The 11,067-nt window shown below is 36.9% G+C and overlaps 1 long non-coding RNA gene and 1 pseudogene across 1 annotated transcript; one reads left to right on the top strand and one right to left on the bottom strand.

Annotated features, from left to right (window-relative positions):
- Window positions 1-784: 784 nt before the first annotated feature.
- On the top strand, window positions 785-8,326 carry LOC147477206 (uncharacterized). The gene is made up of 3 exons (XR_015209585.1): window positions 785-1,038; window positions 7,946-8,017; window positions 8,107-8,326. It is a non-coding gene; the product is annotated as an uncharacterized LOC147477206 (long non-coding RNA).
- On the bottom strand, window positions 1,689-2,521 carry LOC147477207 (dirigent protein 22-like; annotated as a pseudogene).
- Window positions 8,327-11,067: the final 2,741 nt, after the last annotated feature.

Here is an 11,067-nt window from a genome sequence, read left to right as displayed (position 1 = left end):
TGATCATACATTATATTGTGGTATGAACATTGATTGTTCATATCCCAAATAGATATGAACAATGAGTGTTCATAGCTCATATTGGGGTATTCATACCTATTTGGGTATGAACAACCACTGTTCATACTCTAATAAGTGTTCTTACTAATCATACATTATATATGTTGATGTATGAACAGTGTGAACAATGAGTGTTCATAGCTCATGTTGAGATATGAACCCAAATAGGTATGAACAATGATTATTCATACTCCAATAGATGTTCTTACTGATCTTACATTATATTGAGGTATGAACAATGATTGTTCATACTCTAATAAGTGTTCATACTGTTCATACATCACATAATGTATGATAAGTAAGAACAATGATTGTTTATATAAACAATGAGTGTTCATAGCTCATGTTAAGATATGAACAATGATTGTTCATACCCAAAATAGATATGAACAATAATTGTTCATACTCTAATAGGTGGTCTTACTGATCATACATTATATTGTGGTATAAACATTGATTGTTCATACCTATTTGGGTTCATACCTCAACATGAGCTATGAACACTCATTGTTCACACTGTTCATACATCAACATATATAATGTATGATCAGTACACTACTAAAAAATTGACATTTCCGGACGGTGGAAAATAGATATGCCTACGGATCCAGTCCATACTTCTATTGCTGATGGACATTACCCGTCGGCATAAAAGCCCAGGCCCGTCACAGCTCACTTTTTATCTATTCCAACCCAGCGACGATTTTGTTGGGGATCTAATCCGTAACAAAATTCAACCCTAAAATCCCAAATTTCTTCTCGGTGGCTCTATTGTTATTTAGACAATAAAAAAATTCAGGAAACCGTCGGCTTACATTTAGGCGCCAAGTTGAAAATCTCCCCCCAAAAGTTTTGTGAGCTTGAAGATTTAACGCCGTCATTGTTTTCTCTCTTAGTTTTTTCTAGAGAAGTGTTTTTTTCTGACCCGTTCGTTGTTCTAAGGCAGCCAAACACAATCTTTGCTAGTTAATTTCTCAGGTAAATTTTCAATCTTTTTCACTTTAAGCATCGATATATATAATCTTTTTGTGAAGAAATTTGGTGTTTAGAAGTTCAAATTTAGATCTGTGGTTTCTTTTTTTAGTGATTGGCAATTTATTATCTCATTCGTAATGAGTGTTTGCTGCAAATGTCAACTCAAAAAGATTTCTTAAAGACTGATGATTGAGGTTAGCGCACTAAAGATTCTCTTTATTTTGTAGATCGAGTTTTGTAGTGAGGAATTGAGGTTAGCGCACTAAAGATTTCTTAAAGACTGATGATTATTCAGTGAAAAACATCTATAGTATTAATAAGCCATCCTAATTCATTGGTCATATATTGGTGGTAATCCAAGTTCTAAAAAATCCTAGGTCAAGTGCATGCATCTCCGGTTTCATGTTGAGTTTTATTAATTCCTTCCACTCGCCTACACTTTGTTATACTAAGTACTAACAGTGAAATTATTCTTAAGCTTCTTAATTTATGTTCTTCTTTTTTTTCGATAGGAAACTTCTTAATATATGTTCGAACCGTCTTTTTAGCAAGTACATTATTGAATGACAAATGACACAAGCTTCGTGCTAGTACCAACTCACAAGGACAAAAACACACGCTCTTGCACACTACGATATACACAATCACTAAAAGCTACTTTAAATTTGATAAGAGCAGGAAATTTTCAGTGGTTTAGGAAATATTCCAAAAGATAATGCCCATTTCCCCCAGAAAAAGTCATTATGAACTACGGGTCTACGGTGAAACAAATTGAAAATAGTAGCAGAAAGCATAAGATTTTCAATAATGAAGTACGGTGACATTATACTCGACAACTGCATCTCCTTTGGTATTAAACCAAGCAGTCTTTGCAAGTGCATACCCGCGAGCGAACCTGAAAAGCTCAGTCCCTCCAACAATTGGCATCTCCCTTATTGGATGAAGTACAGAATTCTTCCCCAAACAATTGACTTAGTAATTCTTCCCTCCAACAATTGACATCTCCCTTGTTGGATGAAGTACAGAATTCTTCCTCAAAAATGTGTCATAGTCCCTCTAACAATTGACATCTCCCTTATTGGATGAAGTACTACCGTTATATTTTCCCTCCATGAAGGCGTAATTTAAGACCATAAGCAAACCCGGCTCTTTTTGAGATGCCGATGCATATATACCTTGAGCTTTTCCTACGAGTTTCGACATAAGCTAGAGTCCTTCTGTCAAGGGATCGTTTGCAATCATCATAGTGCCAAATCCAGGGACTTTCGGTCCAGCTATTTGCTTGGCTGATGGTTTGCTGCCACTGATAGTATCATGAAAGTAGAAGTGAAGGTGGCTGACTTTCTCCTTCATTTGTCCCAAGAGTTTGGTTTCAGAAGTCCATTCAGAGCTTTCTCCATTTGTGATGATGAGTATGGTTGAGAGAACGAGCAAGTTGAAGAAGTTTGTGAGAGCAGAAGCCATTGCAATAGTTGTTGAGGTTAGAAAGGCAGAATATATGAAACTAACTGCACCGAAAAATAGTGTAGTCGGTAGTGGAAGGGGAGTTTATGGTTATATATTATGTGGTTTGATGTTGGCGTGGTAGCTAAACTTGGAGGACATTATACTTTTAAGACTTCTAAACCGACCAATGTAAGACCATTGGGATTAGAATAACGTAATTAAGTTGGCCAGTCGGATAATCATTGGTTCCATCTAACCATGCGCTTTTATCTCATATTTATGTTCTAGAGTGGGTATCCAACTATAGGGAATCTCCCTTTCTCTGTTCCAAAATACGAGAAGAGTGTGTGATTTTGGACATAATGGCATTTCTGATTTGGTGAATTGAATCTAACTAGGCATAACGACATTGGTGTGGCCATTGATAATGAGTGAATACATATTTGAAGAGGATCACTCTCAAGGGCATATGACACATTTTCGTAGTCTTCAGAGTCGAGTGAGACATGGTCTTAAAAAAGGTTTGTCTCTCTCATCATTTCACCTACCCAGGAGCTTGATGTTCCCATAACCCATGTTAAAGCATCTTTACAGAATGCTAATGAACTTCCATTTCTCAAGTGGATACCTGTTGGTTGTCGTTGGGGTATAATTATGACTTTCTTGGAGCATGCTTGCTTTAGAAATAACAAATGTTTTTTCTTTACTCATGTTTCCACATGCATAATAGGTACTCCAATACATTGTAGTGGGGTTGGGCTGTTGGGGCCTTCTCGTTACTAGGTAAGGCAATTACCTTTAGGGACTTTCATCCCTCTGTGGCTCTGTTGATGAGATTGCATGTATGTAGTAATGTAGAATTGTAGAGCTACAAGCAAATTACAGTGAAAAATGGCTTATTTCTTCACAATAGATCTAGTATAACCTAAACTACACAGATATGGATTTGAGCTTATATATAAATAAATGGTTGTGCAAATTTGGTGTTTAGAAATTTGGTGTTTTCACTTTGAGCTTATAAATAGATGGTTTTTTTTATACGATATAGTTTATAAAGTCGTTGTTTTGAGTATTGGTGTTAAGGTTATAGTTTTATTTATAGATAGTTTAGATCTGGTTCTATTAATTGCACTTTGTTAATGCTTTATTTATTTTATTATTTTGGTAAAATAATTGTATTAATTCATGGCTTAGATTTGAGAAATTTTGGGTTATTGTTATTTTGTTTTAGGTTTAGGGCATGTGTAGACAATCAACAATTTAACTGTTATATTTTGCATGAAAATTGTTGTTGGAAAATGATGCTATTCTAGTTCTCCATCTATTTAATTCTTAGCATGGATGCATTGCATTGTATGGTGAGGTGCTTAGTATTGCATTCTAGAATGCTAAATCATAGATTTATTTGATGCCTAATTATCTGATTTGGTTGATGCTTCTTACATACTAGCTTTTCTTTGTTATATATAATGGTATGGATGCTTTCGCTTCATCGATAGATAAAAGTTGGATTTCCTTGAAATATCCAGATAAGCATTTTATAGCTGGTTTAGAGAAATTTGTGGAGTTCACGAAGATACACCATCGTAATAAAAAGGTCATACCCTGTCCATGTGGCAAATGCCTAAACCAAGGCTCGGCCAAGACCCATGATGACGTCAAAGTAGATTGTTTTAGGCATGGCTTTGATGAAACATATAATGTGTGGTTCATGCATGGTGAAGTAGCACAAAATCAATATGTTGAACAAGGATCAGGTTTTCGTGATAATGCATATAATGAAACGGACATGGCTAATGCCCTTAACACTTTGGTGGGGGAACTTGGTGGTGATAATTTGGATATGCTAATGGGAGAACATAATGAACAAAATGACTTATTTGAAAATGACTTATTTGAAGATGTTAAGTTTAGTTCTAATTTGCGTAAGGCGATGAGTGAATTGTATGCTGGAAATAAGGACTTCACCGTTCTTAGATTTGTAGTGAAATTATTTAATTTGAAGATCACACATGGGTGGACTGACCAAAGTTTTACTGCATTGCTTCAACTATTCTAGTTGGTGCTTCCAAGTGGGAATAACACACCAAAAAATATGTATCATGTGGATAAGATAATCAAAGATTTAGGATTGAAGTATGATAAAATTGATGCGTGCAGAAATGATTGTATGTTATACTGGGGAGACTACAAATCTAAGGTTTCTTGTCATATTTGTGGGGTCTCGAGGTTTAAAACTTTAAACATTGAGGAAAGAAAGAAAGGGGTCAAGTCTGGTGCTGCGAAGATCTTAAGATATTTTCCACTAGCAGATAGGTTAAAGAGATTATATAGAGTGCATTGGGTAGCAAAGGCTATGCGTTAGCATTCAACTGGAAAGTCCCCTCCATGTACTTTGGGGCATCCAGTTGACTCTGGGGTGTGGAAGTTAATTGATACACAATACCCAGATTTTGCTGCCGAGCCTCGAAATGTCCATTTGGGGCTAGCAACTGATGGCTTCAATCCTTTTGGGTCATTAAGCTCATTGCATAGTTCGTGGCCTGTGATGTGTGTGACTTACAACCTTCCACCTTGGTTGTGCATGAAACCCCAATTCACCATGCTCACAACACTCATCGAAGGTACAAAATAGCCAGGTAAAGATATTCATGTGTTTTTGCAACCATTGGTCAAGGAGTTGAATGACTTGTGGCATGAAGGAGTAATGGTAAAAGATGCATCAAAAGGAGACGTATTTAAAATGCGGGCTGTTTTGATGTGGACAATACATGACCTTCCAGCTTATGGAAATATCTCCAGTTGTAAGACTAAAGGAAACTTGGTTGTCCAGCTTGTGGTCCAAAGACTGCTTCTTTTTGGCTTCGCAATGGAGGTAAGCATGTGTACATGAGAAGCAGACGTTGGTTGCCTTTGTTAGATGAAGCCAGAATTGATACAAGAGAAAGCACCTATGATAAAACTCAAGAGCTAGAGGAGCCACCAGCAAGGCTAACTGGGATCGAGGTTGATACTATGACAATGAACTTAAAACAAAAGTTGGGAAAGGCAAACGAAAACACAATGTTACCGAAAGTCGCGATGATAACCGAGAAAATGAAGGTGAATCGTGTTTTACCAATAGGTCGGGATTCTTTGGGTTGGATTATTGGAAGTATATTCCAGTCCCTCATAACTTTGATGTCATGCATATTGAGAAGAATTTTTGTGAAATCTTGATTGCAATGATGCTTAATTCGAAAGAGAAAACAAAGGATAATGACAAGGCACACAAAGACTTAAAGCTTTTGAAAATTAAAAGGAGGTATTGGTTATCCCAGGTGAATGGTAAAACTGTTATGAAGCCGGGAACTTTTTGGCTTAACAAAGTGGAGAAGAAATGCTTTCTTGATACATTGCGCAATCTGAGTGTGCCCGTTGGTTTTAGTAGTAATTGGTCTAATATTGTCAAGGCTGATTCAGTAGATTTAAAGGGATTGAAGTCACATGACTATCACATCTTGATGCAACACTTGCTCCCGATAGCGATTCAACATGCCTATAGAGATGGCAGCAGAAAGGAAGCTCGATCCATCATCAAAAGCATTTGTACTTTTTTTGGTGCTTTATGTGCTAGAACAATAGATGTCGAAACACTCAATGTACTCAAAAGAAATATGATTAAGACATTGTGCGCACTCGAGAGACATTGGCCTCCATCACTTTTTGTTATCATGTTGCATTTGCCCATTCACCTTGCTCAGGAGGCTCGTGAATGTGGTCCTGTTTGGGCGAGATGGATGTATACATTCGAAAGGTATTAGTTTTGTAATTATTGTCTTGCAAATTCTGTTTCCTATTAATGTTATTCCTATAATGTGTTCCTTGTCGTTTAAAGGATGATGAAGACTTATAAGGGATCCGTCTCAAACAAAGCACGTCCCGAGGGCTGTATTGCGGAGCGTTACTTGAAAGAAGAGACCCTTATTCATTGTGCAGGCTATAAAGGAGGGGGTGGTATTCTAGAGAAACTTGATAGGATGGCTGAAAATGAAGCTCCACTTGTACCTGGTTTGTTTGATAAGATTCATGATCATACTATCAAGGAGGTTGGGCCAATTGGAGTGGGTCATGGCTATGGGTTAGAAGGTGTTGAGTATGAATAGGCATGTAATTGGGTATTAAAAAGCCATGCTAAATATGATTATTGGCAGGAGTAAGTATACCTTGACATAATTGTTTGGAATTGCATACTAGTTTAATAAAATGCAATTTCTTTCTAACATGTTAAATAATATGTAGGAAGTACACCAAATTTCTTGAGGACCGGAGAAGAACCGGGAGGAAGAGGGCAGGCCATTTAAGGATACCTTTGTGTAAAAATTTCACATCATGGTTGAAAACACAGGTTGAGTACATAGAGTCAAATGATGTCCAATTCAAAGATGTTGTGAGAGGACCTACAGGTTTGGCAACAACATACACAAAGTATTGTGTAAATAGTTTTCTCTTTGTCACCAAGGATCATGAACGAGCACAAAGGAACCAAAACAGCGGTGTTAGCACAAGATGCATGACTACTTTTTGGTGTAGTGCTAAGGACAAATATCCAGTTGAAGACTATGTCGAATACTATAGTGTTCTTCGGAAAATTGTCCAGCTACAGTATCGAGAGGGGTACAAGCCTGTTTTGTTCAAGTGTGATTGGGTAAAATGCTCCCAAACTGGTGTGAAAATAGATGTAGAAGCAAACCTTAAATTGGTGAACTTGTCTAACCTAATGAGTTTAGACCGCATGGCTGATGAACCGTTTATTTTCGCAGAGCGTCTTTGCCATGTGTTTTTATTCGAGGGATCCAATGGATCCCCGATTGGCATGTAGTCATAGAGGTTCCAAAAAGTTGTATTCTCATCATGATGAAGTGTTCCGCTATCAGATGATAGAACGATAAATATTAATATTGATATAGGAGGGCCTTCCAATGTGGAAACCGTGGAGGATGATCTAGTACCTAATGACCCAGAAGATGTGTTTGTGGTTGTTGAGAATAGGAGAAATAAAAAGAGACAAAGATCTAATAGACCCTAGACCATGACTTGGTCGTTGTCTTCTTCTTCTTTTTTTTTAATTTTATTTTTTGGATTGTTTTGTTTCCATGCTATGTATTTTGTTAGTTGCAATGACTTGTGAATTTCTTTGTTGGTTATTGCATTATATAAAATTAAACTATTTGGTTATGTCCTTATGTCATTGGTTGTGTCCTTATGTCATTGGTTATGTCCTTATGTCATTAAACTATTATAATTGATTGTGAAGTGTCATCATGGGAGCAGAAAATCAGCACAAGTATAAGATTAATAACTTCTTTTTCCCTATGTTATGTTATTAGAATCTTATAATTTGATTGTATGCTCTCTTTGAAATGTCACCGTTTTCTTTATTTTCTTTTGCTTTTTGCTTCATGAAATTCCACATTTTATTTAGTGAACATGGACACTCACTACTCACCTGGTGGTTCAAACTCACTGGATGATGATCAGCTCAATGAAGACATGGGTAATTAATTTCAGTTTAACATTTAAGATTTCTTTTAATAATTATGATATGGTACAAGCTTAATTGTGGCATGTTATCTGTTTGTGCAGGTGATGATGCCACAAACATTCCGGGTTCATCCGGAACTACATCTTCTAAAAAAAGAGGCCCTTCAATTGGCATCGAAGAAATTGAGGGTCAACCACGTCCGAAACTTGTAATGCAGACTAACCGAAAAGGCCAACCAGTCACACCCATAGACGTTGTTAGTGAATTTGGCACAAGATTGGAATACATTGCTCGTCGAGACTTTCCAGTATGCTATGAGGATTGGCGACATATTGGTAAGGATCTTAAAGACAAAGTTGTTAAGACTTTGGGATGCCAATTTGTGTTTGAATATGAGAAGATGATAGATACTGACTACACAAGGCAGAAACTAAATGAAGCATGGAGGAACTACAAGCACACGTTGTATGAAACTTTTGTCGAAGATGAAGATCCTTCCTTGGTGAAAGAAGTTGCGCCGTGTAACATTCCCTTGAGAGGATTGGCACAAATTTGTTGATTATTGCAATACAGATAAGTTTAAGGTATGTGTCAATGTTTTAATAGGTAGTGTTTCATGTTAGTTTGATTTGACATTGATTTAAATATGTAGGCCATGAGTGCAAGGAACAAACTGAATTGCAAGCAACAGATCATGCCTTCATCTCTTGGCAGAACTTCAGTTGTTATAGCTCGGAACGAGCTAGCTTTAGAGAAAGGTATTCCTAAATCGAAGATTACAAGGGCAAACTCCTATATGCTTATTCACAAACCAAAGGAAACTGTTCCACAAAGCCAGGAAGTATTGGTTAGTGTTTTAGTATGTATTTAGCTTATATATACATCTTTAGTTTAAAATGAATGACTTTCATCTTATTTTTGTAATTTTAACAGAATTCGATTAAGAATCACATCTCTGAGCATCCAGAGTCGCAATATGATTTGTCTGGAGACGCAATTGCTACGGTATAGTTGTTTCAATATCATGATAGATATTTATTTTAGTTTTTGTACTTGCTATAAATTGCTCAATGAAAACAGGTGGTTGGGCCAGATAAAAGAGGTCGTTTCCGAGGTCTAGGTATAGGGGTTTGTAAAACTGTACTGCGAAAGGGAGACTCTTTGATGAAAAAGAATGATGGCTTGATGGAGGCAAATACTCTCCTTGAGAGGAGGATCGAGACTATGGAGGCGAATATGGATGCTAAAATGTCAAGGCACATGGAAGAGGTTAGAGGCCTGTTTATGAACCAAAGGGGAACTTTCAACGACAATGTTCCATCGCCACATTCTCATGCCAGTCATCACAGTACTGCTCCTGCTCCGGTAACTATCAATAACTTTCTCTTTGTTTGCTTTTTTGTTTTCTAACTTAGGTTTTCAGTTGGCAGCTCATTTTCTTGTTTTTGTGAGTTGGGTTATGTGGAGATTTGGGTTTTGTAGAGTGTAGCTAGGCATTATTTGATTTTGTTTGGTGTTAGGCCATGTGACACTTTGCCTTTTGAATATTTTTACAGACTGACAAAGAAACAAATAGATACTAGTTCTTCAATCTAAAGTAGATCATTTGGGAGTCCTTCACTGCTGCTTAGCTTCTAAGGGATCTCCTTACAACCAAAACCATGAATTGCAGCAAAGAGAGTCCGCTTCTATCCATAGGTTCACCTGCCCCTCATTTACGGCTCTTTTTCAAACAACAAAGAATTGTATAGTATATTGCTTAGCATCAGTACATCATGTCTATGTATGTAATTCAGATTTTTAACTTTAGGGGAAATGGGTGAATCAAGTTTCTAAGTGGAATTGTACACAACCAAAAAAATAATCACAATATATTAATGCCACCCAGGTGCTTCATAACCTCTATTGTTTGGTGGAAACTGGCAACAAAAACATTGCCTTCAATGGAACCATTTCAGAACACCATTTCGTTCTGATAGGGTTTGTATCCACTATCCAGTTTTTAAGATGATACTATGTTACATGCTCCGCAGTTATGTTCGTCTTATCAACCTTTGGTTATACTTGATTGGATTTACATGCCAATGGTCAAAAGAGAGGTCTATCATAAAAGGCTTAGCATAACTTTTGAGGGTTAAGAAATTTTAAAAATACAATCAGTTGCAACTTTCTAAGGTCGACATAGAAAGTGAGGGAATTGAGGGATAGTCCTTGCAGAAACTTATAACTGTTGGTGATTATTCATTTCCATACCGTTTACATCTATCTGGAAAACAGATTTGTCACATTAATACAACTGCAAACAATCAGATACATGGACCTTTTAGTAGGCAGGACATGGATTGGATTAAAGGATTACGGGGACGCTGATCGGTTGGTGCGATGACTATACACTCGTTAGGATAATAATCATGGACTGAATGTGGAGCATAAATTGGTTAATAGGAAAGTACTCCTGACCTGTGGGCACTCCCAAATAACTTTCTCCTTGTTTGTTTTTTTGTTTTCTGACTTAGGTTTTCAGTTGGCAACTCATTTTCTTGTTTTTGTGAGTTGGGTTATGTGGAGATTTGGGTTTTGTAGAGTGTAGCTAGGCATTATTTGATTTTGTTTGGTGTTGGGCCGTGTGACACTTTGCCTTTTGAATATTTTTATGGACGGACAAAGAAACAAATAGATACTAGTTCTTCAATCTAAAGTAGATCATTTGGGAGTCCTTCACTGCTGCTTAGCTTCTATAGGATCTCCTTACAACCAAAACCATGAATTGCAGCAGTAGAGTCTGCTTCTATCCATAGATTCAGCTGCCCCTCATTTACGGCTTTTTCAGCTAACAGTAATTGTATAGTATATTGGGTAATAGTAATTATATATTGAAGGGTATAATAGGCTAGCTAGCTCGTCTTGTGATCGAGCTAAGCAACCTCAAGTATTGGGTTTGCAGACTATGGTTTGTATACCACTTTCTACTAGAGTTGTTGAATTGGGTTCCACTGATTTGATTATTTAAAGTTCAGATCTAATGAATAAAGTCAGTGTGTTGTTTAATTTCACTGAAATTG

The sequence above is a fragment of the Coptis chinensis genome, chromosome 9 (genome assembly GCF_015680905.1).
Source record: "Coptis chinensis isolate HL-2020 chromosome 9, ASM1568090v1, whole genome shotgun sequence".
In the NCBI taxonomy this organism is placed as follows: Eukaryota; Viridiplantae; Streptophyta; class Magnoliopsida; order Ranunculales; family Ranunculaceae; genus Coptis; species Coptis chinensis.
The sequence above is the reverse complement of the archived record's forward strand: the minus strand, read 5'-3'. Positions and strand labels throughout refer to the sequence as shown.